The following is a 12,153-nucleotide window of genomic DNA, read 5'->3' on the forward strand; positions in this document are numbered from 1 at the left end:
GGCGATGACAGCAAGGGTTCCCCAGTGCGAGGCAGATTTGGGGGATGGTACGGGGCGCCTCACACCAAGAGCCGTGACGCCCGGGGCTGGGCAGAGAAAGGACCAGGCGACACGCCCTGCCTGGCTTCCCAGCACCCCTCCCGAGAGCGTTGGCGGTGGATTCTTCCCACCCCCCAGCTCACCGCCCTTCTTGGGGGAGGGGAGGTCACCGTGGCAGCGGGCCAGGGGCCGGGGAGAGGGGTAGACAAATGGCTTACGTACTGCCCAGCAGCCTCCCCAGGGAAAGCATCTCTGAAATCCAGGTTAGTCCCGAGGTGGGAAGACCAGGTTGAGGAGCATGGACCCTGTGACACTTGTAGGAAGGAGTGGTTTTTCAGAGCATCCCTCCAGAGGCCTCTCACCTGGGGCTGCAGGGAGACCAGCTGGGCCCTGACCAGCTCTGCTGTGGGAGAAGGCCGTCTCTGGGAGCAGGACCAGCAGCTCTAGCTCTACAGACCAGTCCCGTTCACCTGGCTTGGTGCCTGTCTATACAAGGGGCCAAGACACACACAACCTTGGGAGGACCTGGTGGGCTCCGGGAGCAGTGCTGCTGTGATGCGTGTGCCTATGGGTTGTGGAGGTCACACACCTGCCTGCTGCTTCTGCTCATTACAGCTCAGAGAAGGGTGTCAAAAGGTGGTCGAGTTCTGACATGGGTTTTGGGGCCAGGCTGGGCGTTTCAGAACAAAATCAACTCAGGCAGCCAGCCCTGTGTCCTGGACTCTGAGTTTCTGATCTTAGTAGATTCCAGTTTCACAAAACTAACTTTTCCTTGTGCCTAAAGGGATTTGGGGGGTGGGGGTGGTCTTCACATCCCAGTGCTAGTGTTAGCGGGCCTAGAGCCCTGGGAGTTGAATTCTTAGCTGTGTTCCCTTGAGCAGATTTCAAAGCCTCTCTGAGCCTTAGTTTCTGTCTCTGTAAGATGGTTGCCTAAGGGCAGTTCTCTTACCCCTTCATGTTTCCTCAGTGTCTCCCAAAGGGCCTGGACCATGGGAGGTTCCCAACAAACACTTGTTTATTCCAAGTCTGAACATGCTTCAGCAAAGGACCAGGGGTTTGATGAGGAGAATGGTGTGTTTGAGGTAAAACTTTGGGCTCCCACGGAATCTCTGATGGGCTGAGGCCCCTACTGAGCCCTGCAAACCCCCTTTGCCCCTAAAATCACAGAAATGAGACCTGAAGGCCTCAGAGAGTGAGCCCCCACCTCTCCAGCATGTTTATATGGGAAGTTCCAGCCCCAGGGATGGGGTGTCGACCCAGAGTCCTATTGTGAGTTGTTAACCCTTCTGGGACTGGAACCACATCTCCTGTTCCCAGTCACTAACATGCCGTTGGGAAATAAGGTGACCTTGAATTGGGGAAGCCAAGAATTGGGGCGCTTTCCTGATAGGGGGTTAGGGTTGCCATACTCTGGCCAGGCTTGTGGCTATGTTGGGTGACCTGGTGGAGATACCGGGCTAGTTGGTTGGGAGCTTGCTTTCTGGGCCCTTTGAACATGGTCATTAGGGAAAAAGGCACTGCCATCAGTGCCACTGGCTATTAGCCACTCTGGTCCCTTCTGGCAGGGAGCCCTAGGACCCTGAAAGGCCTCCTCCCACTTTGTTGTGTCATTAGTGGGTTGTTTACCTTCAATTTTACAGAGCTTTTGGGGTCCCTGAGTTAGGCAGGAGACATGGGCATCTCTGAGCCTGGTGGGACAGAGGAATTGCCACCGCAGCCATGGCTTCCATCTTGCCCACATGCACTTTTACACGTGTTGGTCCTTTGTGCCCGCATCCTCTACAGCCTGTGTGGTGGAGGGAATTCTGAGTTCCCACTGAATTCTGGCCATCACCTCCACCCTGGGTCTCCCTCCCTGTGTGACCTTGGAGGTACCTCCCCTTCTGTACTCAGGGAACTTGGGTCAGCTGGGCACAGCAGGGACTTCTAGAACAGCATGGGCTGGCCTGTATGAGCTGAGTCCCCTGGAAAGGAGCCAGGGGAAGGAGATGGCCTTCTCCTGTTCCCTGTGCCTGGCTTACTGGTAGCATCTCTCTAGGCCAGTGGGCGAGGACAGCTGGATCCCAGAGAGGAGTGCCCGGCCTGGAGCCCAGTGATGAGGAGGGTGCCCAGGACCAGATAATCCCAGGGGCATCGGGCCTTCAGAGATTCCAGGGATCTGGTTTGGGTGGGAAGCCTTGAGGAGCCAATCTGGAGAGAATACCTCTAGCCCATGAGAGAGTACCACCTCCTAGCAGCCGAATGATTGCCTTACTGTGGAGCATGGAATACAGGCTGGCCAGTATCAGCCTGGCAGGGGGAGGGATTGTGGAGAGGTTGCTGTGGACCCAGGATGAAGGATTTCCTTGCAGTGTGGAGGCTGTGCAATCCTGCTGGGGCTCAGATGGCTCTCTGGGCCTGCTGGCCGTGCCCTTGTGCTGATGGCAATGGAGGGTGAAAGAGGGGGTGATGCACACCAGTCCCGACTTGGGCACTTGGTGGCATCCAGAGAAGGCAGGCATGAGCAGATATCTGAGGAAGGAGCTCGACCTGGGGGACACAGCCCTCCTCCTGAGTTCTGATGGCGTTCTGTGGGGCTCCAGCTTCACGCGGGGCTTCTCCGAGTGTGTGTGGCAGGGAGGGGGAAGTGGGCTGTGTCTGCTGCACTCTGGCCTCTGCTCACCTCCCTTCCCTGAGACTCCTCCAGCCGGAGCAGGAAGATTGATGGACACAAGTTTGGTCTCCTTCCCCAGGCTGAGGCCAGTAGGCCAGCTTCTCCCTGTGACCAGCCGCCTTCCTGTCCTTCCCTGGCAGTTGTGTTGCTGGAGGTGCCATCCATGCCGAGCACGATGTGAGTGGCATCCCTGGACTCATGCAGCATAGTGACCCAGCAGGCAGCTTTGGTTGTTTTCTCATTTGTTCAACCATCCCTCTCTCCCTCCCCCATCCGCCTCTCTCACTTCCTCCTCCCAGCATCCGTTTATTCATTCAGTCAGATCTTTGAGTGTATCCCTGCCTCGTGGAACTTATAGTCCACTGGGGAGCACAGACATCTGCAGATATAATTACAGTAAAGGTCTGCGAGGGCCGTGACGAGGGAGGAACAGCTGCTGCAGAAGCACATAGCAGGGCGTCCTGCCCACCTATGGGGGCAGGTGTCAGAGGCGCCTTCTAAAGGCGTCAGAGGGGGAGACGCTTCTATAGGCAGCATGCTGGTGCTCCTTCTTTGGGCTGAGTGCGGGGAGTAGGTCTTGCAAGGGGCCCACCCTCTCCAGGGAGTTTTGCCTGCTCTTCTCCCTCCTGCATTGAGGAAGTGCGTGGGGTAGAGAGCAGGACAAGGGTGGAGAGCAAGACAAGGACAAGGAGAGCAGGACAAGTAGCAACTGCTGAGAGGGAAGGGCTGCCCCTCCACTTTCATCCCTGTCCTCACTGCCAGGAGGGTCCTGCCTGACCCCTGCCTCCCCGCAACCCACACTGCTGCAGCCCCACAGGGAGCCCACCGCTGGCTTGGTGGTTGTGCCTGAAGCCCATCCCAGAAGTGGACTCCTCCCAGATCTGCTGGCCCTGCTGTGCCCAGCCTAGCTGGGCACTCACCATGGTGGAGCTTTGTTTTTTTCTGAACATTTTTAGAAACAATCACATGCTGCCCCAAGATCTCTGTTGTCTTGGTTCCTCAGGATTTTAAAATGCTTATTAACTTCTTTTAGGTACAGAAACCCTAACTGAATTTTAAGCCCCTTAAGGGCAAATTTCAGCACCTTAAGGTGACTAGTCATCTTAGTCATCCTTCCCCCCTCTCCGCCTGCAGGAGTTTTGTGCTCATTAAATATCTCATTTGAAAATGATGAGAGATCTTTGCTGTGTGGGATTTGCTGATGGCCCATCAGTAGATTGAAAGCGACAGGAGTCAAGGCCGCTTTGGAATAGGATTCTTCATCCTGACACCTGCCGCTTTCTCAAGCCAGAGGATTTTTATCTGCAACACTTACAGAGTCCTTCATAGAGGATTGGCTCATTTAGCCTTGGTCACACCCACCTCACCGTTCATCTCACGGAAGCTGAATTTCTCAGGGCACCCCCATCCCCACCATCTCTGCAGAACTTTGAGAAGCAGCAAGGCCACCAGAGGTGGGGCGGAAGGGACACATCCAGACCCGGCAGAGCTCACTTTGAGATCTGAAGTGAATCACCCAGTGTCTCTGTGCCTCAGCTTCTTGGTCCTGCTTTCTCTCTTCCCAATTTTTCTCCCTGCCTCAGTGGCTGGAATGAGAGAGGGAACCTTGGATGTCAGGTGCAGGCCCAGAACCTTTGCTTTATTTGTTTAAAGAACTGGGTGTGAGGTCAGACAGACAGACACCAAGATGAGAATTAACCTGTACTTGGTATAAGAGAAAAGTGGCACCCTCAGTGCTGATGATAGATGCTCGAGAACTCACCAGAAGACAAAAAAGAAACTGTGAGAACACGTTCTGGTGGTGCAGGTGTAATAGTAATTACCATCGTTTGCATGGTCTGATTATCATTATCATTTGCAGCCTCCAAATTATAATGAATACCATTAAAATATAACAAAATAACCTCATTGTCCTTTTGTTACTTATTAAATCCCTAAAATCAGCCCATGAATATTTATCCTTATAGGTGTTGCCTTGACATTGCAAGCTCGCCCAGGGCAGGCCTGAGGGTGGTACCATCTGTGTCCCATCCAGGCTGCAAAGTGTTCCTGTCCTCCCCAACCGTTCTTCCACTGTTGCAGAATGAATGAGCCTTTGAATGTGCAGGGCTTTCTGGTCTCAGTGTAAATCATTTAGAGAAACTGATGGATAGACCCGTTGGGGAGGGTGAGGAAAGGTTAGGTGGAACAGCAAAATTCATAATCATGGGGGGTGGACTACTGTACTGGGCATTTCCTCCACTGTCTGTGTATCTGTCTGTCATCCTTTTCCATTTCTCACCACAGAGAAGATGGGGGAGGTTGCCAGGGAGAAGTACTTGACGCACCCTGAGATGAGCAGCTTTTGTGAGAGCTCAAAAGACAGGCTGCCGGGAAATGGGGCTGCAGGCAGGGCTGGGCACTTAAGCCCTGAGGGGACCGCGATGATGAGGAAGCCAGTCTCTGCTTCCTGGAACAGGGCAGGAAAGGATGCAGATTCCTAACGCCTGAGGACTCCTAAGAGAGCTTCTTTACTGAACTTGAAATTTCCAATTCCCTTTTTTATTTCAGTAACTTTGGCCCTGAACTAAGTGGGATCTTTTTTAAAAAGTAAATTTTCACTACCGTGAATATGTTATCGTTTTTAGTAAAATGATTTATTTTCAGTAGAAAAGCATATTTATCCTGGTCTCTTGGTAACAAGGCCGGTGGGAGCCTGAGTGACTCGGCCAGGTGCCTTCTGTTCCCCGGGGGGTGACATACCCAATGGACAGACCAGGGTTCGGGAGAAAGCAGATGATGCCTCACCCCTGAGGGCAGAATGGAGCCTTTACAGTAAAGGTTACCTCTATAAAATGCATTAAAAGAGTGGCAGCCTGGAGCCCCAGCAGGACGGGCGACGGAGGAAGACTTCATTTGGGTGAGCTCTGTGCTGGAGACCACAGCTTTCCTCCAGGGTCTGGGCAGTTGGGGAATGGGCTTGTTGCTTTAGTGGGGTTTCCCTCGAGAAAGGGGTTTCCAGTATTGGGATGACTGGCTCACCCATTTCCCCCTGTGGCTGGAGATGAGGTGAGGGCAGGTCACAGAGGCTGGCTCAGCCAGGTTCTAGCTGAGAACTCATTACTCAGAAGGGAAGAACCAGTCACACTGAGAAGCTGGTTCCTACCTTCTCTGGGGGTAGCCCTTCCTCTGGCCTCATTCTCCCTCCAGGCCTGGAGATATCAGGGCCCTGGAGACCCTGATTCTGTCTAGGGTCTGCCACCAGCTGGCCATGTGGTTGGATTAGCCCCAGCCCACCTTTCACTTTCTCGATGTGTCCCTGGAGGCTAGTGAACTTGGTGATCACTAGGGCCAGTGGAGCTCTAAGTGGTTCTATAATTCAGCACCAGCTTAGAGTATGACACCAAGCCAGTAACACTCCCAGCCTGGGTACGGCACGGGTCAGAGGGGCTGCAGGGATGAATGCATGGGATCAGGGCCTCTGCCAACTGTTTCCCCTGGAACTGCCCTGGGCTCCAGTGCAGGGTCCTCTCCAGTCTGCCACCTCTTCTCTTGGCCAACATTCTAGGCCCACCTACCTGGGCCCAGCCTTACCTACTGTGCCCTCGGGGTGCTTTGGTTCATCCCTTCTGATGATGTGTTTGGCTCAGGTTGCCAGGCAACAGGGATGGAGCTGTTTTGCCCTTCCTGCCGACAGGCATTTATCTCATACAGAGGACAGCAGAATGGGTGACAGCTCCCAGGTACTCCTACTCCGGGACACTTCCTTCTGTAGCCAGGTGGGTGGGTGGTAAGTGGGGAGGGCTGGGAAGGGGCCAGAGCCAAGAGGGATATGCGGTGTCCCCAGTAGACCAGTCCCAGCTCCTACTCCAGCCCCAACACCAACGGCATCCTCTTGAGCCCTGGGCTTCCACCCCAGCCTGGCCCTCTCTGTCTGGGTGTTGGGATGTAACACCCAGACAGAGAGGGGCCTCAAAAATGAGGACCCCCGGTGCTCATTTCCCTCCAAGACAGTAGGGTCTTTATGACCTTGCTGGACTTCCAAGATGTGTCTAATACATCGATATGTGGCACATGCTAAATGCTCCAGTAAGAGGTAATTTTGTTGGTGAAATAGTGACGGCACCCCCCCTCCCCGCCTGCTCGTAGATGTATGAGGGGAGGAGAAGTAGGGGTGCAAGGTTTGGAGAATCACTGATGGACCGTTTTTGTGTAGTGAGCTGCAGGGCAGCGTTCTTGTGATCTGACAGGTAGAGCTGCTTATCACTTTTGTAGATGAGGGAAGTGAGGCTCTGAGAGGCGAAGACGTTTACACAGGGTGCGGGACCCAGAAGCTGCTACTGCTGAGCTGGGAAGGACCGCCGGGTCTCTGACTCACTGGCCGGCGTTCTCCCTGCTGCCTGGCCTGGCAGGGAGGGGGACAGACTCACCCTGACCCCCTGTGGCCCCACAGCTGCTCACAAGCAGAGCACCTCAAGTTCACTGCCACTGTCCTTCCCTGAGGACACGGCCCAGGGACTGCAGGCTGGAGGGTCTGCGGTGTTGTGAGTGGGACAGTTCTTGGACCTCAGCCAGTGTTGATGTGAGTATTAACTACACAAGCAAGGCTGCGGGTGTGGTCTGCTGGGGAATCAGGGGAGGCTTCCCGGAGGAGGTGGTGCACAGTGAGCAGGAATTCACTGGCAGGTGAGGGAGGCATCACGAGCAGAGTGCCCAGCTGTGCCAAGGCTGAGGGCTGTGATGGGCATGGGCCTTCTAGGGAATTGGGTATCCTTCACGTGGCTGGGCTCTGGTGTGGTTGGGGGAACGTGGTGGGAGGAGTTGCACCTGGGGAAGCAGGGTCAGGCCACACACAGGAGTCTGGGTCTTCCCTGCAGGCAGCTGGGACCCAATGGGGGGCGTCAACCAAGGAGGGACATGCTTATGGGTTAGAAGACAAGGCTATGGCCCACTTGCAGGCAGGAGATCCAGGTGGCCTGACCCAGGCCGGCTGGGAACATTCAGAGGATGGAATTTAGAGGAGGCCTTGTGACAGGTATCAGCTTGAGCTTCCTTCCAGCCCTGAAGTTCACCTCTGCTGCGGATGTATATTTTCTTGATTCTTTCTCTGTTGACTGAGGACTCAGGAACAATGAAGGGTTGTAGAGGAGGGACTTTTGTCCTTCTCTGCAAGACCACACTGTCCCCAGATGTACCCAAACTGGCTGCCTTAAGCTCCTCTGCCCTTCCAGCCTCCACAGTGCCCTGGGTGCTCTGGGACTGCTGGCAGCCCTTCCAGACTCTTCCCGTCCGCCAGCTGCTCAGGGCGGGTGTACACCTGGAGAGGAGCGGGCCGCTGGGTGTGTGAGCTCCTGCCTCCTGTGCAGCCTCCTGCCACTGCCTCTCTTGCTGGGCTTCTCTTCCAGCAGACACCTGACTCCCTTCCTGTGCTTTCTTCCATAGATTCCCTTGCTCTTCTCTGCCAGCTTCCAGCTTCCCAACCAGCTCAGGCGTCCCTGAGGACTTGAGGGAGGACTGTGTGGGGAAGAGCTTCCCTCCCCGCCTTGGAAACAGAAACCTAGTCTTAAGCTGGCTGTGCAAAAGGCAAAGGGTGGGAGCCAGGGAGCTGGCGTGGAGACAGGGGGCTGCCTTCCTGAACCCGGCCCCCACCCGCAGGCCCGCTCACGGTCTGATGGTCTGTCCTCAAGGCCTGAAACGCCACCCTCCAAAGCCCTGGTAACCTTTGTTCCCTGCCCCTCGTGTCTTCCGCCCATGGAGGTTACTGAGCCCCACCTGGGCATTCCTTTGCCAGTGTAGCTGGTAGGGGGAGAATACCCTAATTATGCATCGTCAGCGGTCACAGCACATTTCAGTGGCCCCTGTGGGCAGGGCCACGTTAATGGTCTGTGAGATCAGAGTGGGTAAGGAGACCTGTGCCCTCGGTTGGTGCTCAGCAGAGGTGTCGCCCCTGCCCAGAGTTGCTGGACTAGAGAAAACGGCCTGGAAGCTGGCCGCAAGCAGCTCAGCCCAGCTTTGACCTGTTTGAAACCCCGCTGGGTACCCCCGTTGCCCCCATCCCGGGGCAGAAGCAGGACCAAGAGACACATCCCTGGTTCGGGACTGCAGAGCTGCGAGTGTGACCTCCACATGGGCGTCAGGTCCCTCTGGGGGCGGCGTGCGGATTCCGAGAGAGGTAGAGAAAATGTTCTGACCCTGTTGACGAGCGGGGAATAAACATCACACAGACTGAAGAGGATAAAGTGAAGCATTCAGACTCACATTTCTTGTGTATTTCCTCATCCAGTGAAGGATGGGGGGTGGGAGTCGGGAAGTGCAGGGAAGAGAGGGCCATGGAGGCACTGAGGGGAGGCCCCCCCACCAGACACAGGTGCCGGAGCGCGCCTTCACAGGCCTGCTGGCCGCCACGTGCTGCGGCCTTGGGAAAGCCCGGGTGGCATAAGGCTCTAGGCAATGGTGCTGTCCGTCCTGGGGCCCCAACCAAATAGAATTAAAGGGTCCTGTGGAGGCACTGATTCCGGTTGGGGCACAGGAGTGACGGGACTAATTCTGTTTTCACGTGGAGGATGAGCTGAGGGGTGGGGGCTGCTGCTGTGAGGAGGCCGACGACCCTCGGCCAGGCAGAGCAGGAGTGGAGAGAAGGGCTCTCAGCTCGGCCCCGGGAGATGAGGGAGGGCATTCTTCAGCTCCACGGCCCCAGTGCTGCGACACCGGGCTTCCATGAGCAGACTGAGCCTCGTCTCTCCCTCCACAAGGCCAGTTGGCTCTGCCCCACTGGGACCCTGCAGTTCCCAGACTGGGCTGCTGCAAGTAGGGTCAAGCCTTGGGGCCAGGAGATTATTTGGTTCTGCCCTTCTCTGTGTAGAGAGCGCCTCTGAGAAGGGTTTATTTTTAGGGGAAAAAAAAAGCCACTCTCAGATTAGCCACTTATTTTAGGGATATTAGCAGATCCTACTTGTAGCACCAGGATCCGGAAATTCTCCCCTGACTCGAATCCGTCACTCCCCCACATCCAACCAAAGCACTGCCGGCTGCTGCCCACGTCAGAATGTGAAATGCAGGCCTGGAAAGTTGCCTTGCCAGCCCACCCACCCTGATTCTCTCCCACCTGCATCAGAAGAGGGCAGAACCCCAGGTGTTGGGCCAGAAGAGCCAGCTCCTCCCCTTTCTCCGTCATGCAGCCAAAGGGTCATCTAAGCCAGAGTTCTGGTCTGGACAGCAATGTCCACTCATCTGTCCACCTCACCTCGGGGGGCTGGAAGTGCTGTGGGAAATGTATGGTGAGGTAGTCACAGCCCCTGCCCACCACAGCCTCCGTGCAGGGCAGCTGAGGGCTTCAGTCCTAAACAGAGAGACCTGCGAGGTTCTGCAGCAGGTGACCAGCCACTAACACCGCCGCAGGAGAGGAGACGGGGGCTGAGGGAAGAGTAGAGGGGGCATCTTTTAGGAATGTGAGATGGTTTGACAGATACAACCTAAGGTGACCCTGAATGAGTCACCCCCTTGCCTAGTCCCTTCCCCTTGAATGCAGATGGAACCCGACACTTGCTTCTAGCCAGTGTGGTGTGGCAAAGATGATGGGCTGTCACTCCCACGATTGTTTCTCTAAAAGACTCCTCTGCTGGCCTTGAAGGCGTGAGCTGCCATGTGGTGAGAGGGCAGTGAGGGGTCATGTGGTGAGGAACTGTGGGTGGCCTCTAGGGGAAAAGCAGCCCCTGGCCGGTAGCCCCCAAGAAGATGGAGACTCAGTCCTCCAGTCACGAGGGACTGAATTTGGTCAGCCACCACAGACAGGAGCTTGAAAGAGGACCCCGAGCTCCAGGAAGAAACGTAGCCCAGCCAATACCATGATTGTAGCCTTGTGAGACTGCGAACAGAGGTTCCAGGAAAGCCGTGCACAGACTCCTGCCCCAGGGGAATGTGATATAATAAATGTATGTTGTTTTGATCCTCTAACTTTGTGGTATTTGTTACACAGCAACAAATAACTAATACAGATGGGGTGAAGATTTTTCCAGGGAAGACACACCTTAGAGATGTCCTCCTTTTGCAGACAAGGAGTTGGAGCTTCCATGAGGAACTATGACCTGCTCCTGGTTAAGCAGCTGGCTGGGGCCATGGGAGGAGGGAGGCCCTCCTCCAGGGAGGCCCCAGGAGTCGGGTCCTGGTTCTTTCTCTGCTACTTCTCCTCCTTTGTGCAGCTTTGAGCAAACCCTCCTGCTTCCTGGGCCTCCAGTTTTTCCTCTGTTACGTGAAGGACTGGATCTGATGATCTCTAGGTGACTTCTTGCCATGACTTGGCATTCTGAGGCCACTCTGATCTGTGATCCTTCTAGAAGCCAGGCCTCAGGGCCTTTGTGAGTTTTAATCTCTGCTGCTCCTCCCGTGTTGTGTGTTTCCACTGTGGCTTCAGGAGGCATGATCTTCCTGTCCTGGGCATACTTCTATAAGCCTGATGGGTTCAGGCAAACCTCTGAAGTGGAGCTCTTGGCTGTGCACCAGGAGTTACTATCTGGCCGTGACCCTGGGGTCATGTGATCCTGGGCAAGCGGCCCCTCTTCTCTGACCTCACATCTCCTAGCTCAGTGAGAGGCTTGGACAGAATTAGTTCCAGAGTCCTCTATGGCTCACACCCTCTGGGGTGCTGCCTTGGAGAAGGGCTCCTTAAGGACCTGGAGCTTGTGGGATGGGACAAGTGAGCCTGGATACATCTTCTTGGTACCCAGGTGTCCAAGTCCAGGGGCAGACCTGAATATACGCCCAGTTTCTTGTTCCCCAGCCTGGCCCTCCAGCCACCCCAGTGCCTGGCCAGCAGTCATCTCTGGTCCACAAGGGCTGGAGACAAAGAATCCTCCTTGCCTGCTGGGTGGTCCTGTGCTCACTCTCAGGCCCAGGGGTCCGGAGATCTAGAGTGCATCTTCCACCCCCGAAACAATGGTCCTTGTCTCTAAACTTCACCTGGAAGGCCATCCCTACTCTCCAGGTGAATCTTGAGCAGGTGCCCTTGAGCCCATCCTGAGGGCAGGAGGGGTCTTCTTTCTATTGACTGAATGGGGAGGTCTCCACATCCACTCTTCCCTCACCAGCTGGCTCTGGACATGCGGCTGGGATTGTGCCCATTTCCTCTTTGGCAAAGCAGCAAGGTGCACAGAGTGAGCAGGCTGTGTGAGGGTATGCAGGGACAGGAGGGGGCGCTGGGCCCCCACAAGTGCCGGGAGCAGCTCCCTGTGCTCGGGGAGGCCTTGGAGTCAGCACCCTTGGTCAGCGCCAGCCCAGGGTTCCTCTGAAGGATGCCATGCCTCCAGCAGCCTGTGACCTTGAGGCCACCTTCCACCTGACCGGGCAAGCTTGATCTCATGGCCAGGCAACAGCTGGGCCCCCTTGGATGGGGGCTGTGGGTCCACTGTCACAAGGCCTCTCTGACTGGACCTCAGCTGATAATCTGGAAAACACAAGCCATGGCTCTCAGCGCTCTGTCTACACAT

At 55.6% G+C, this 12,153-nt stretch overlaps 1 protein-coding gene across 1 annotated transcript in view; it reads left to right on the forward strand.

Annotated features, from left to right (window-relative positions):
• RAB6B (RAB6B, member RAS oncogene family) overlaps window positions 1-12,153 on the forward strand; it is a 58,798-nt gene that overhangs the window by 1,171 nt on the left and 45,474 nt on the right. The window lies entirely within an intron of this gene.

Source organism: Tursiops truncatus, chromosome 4, assembly GCF_011762595.2.
Source record: "Tursiops truncatus isolate mTurTru1 chromosome 4, mTurTru1.mat.Y, whole genome shotgun sequence".
Classification (NCBI taxonomy): Eukaryota; Metazoa; Chordata; class Mammalia; order Artiodactyla; family Delphinidae; genus Tursiops; species Tursiops truncatus.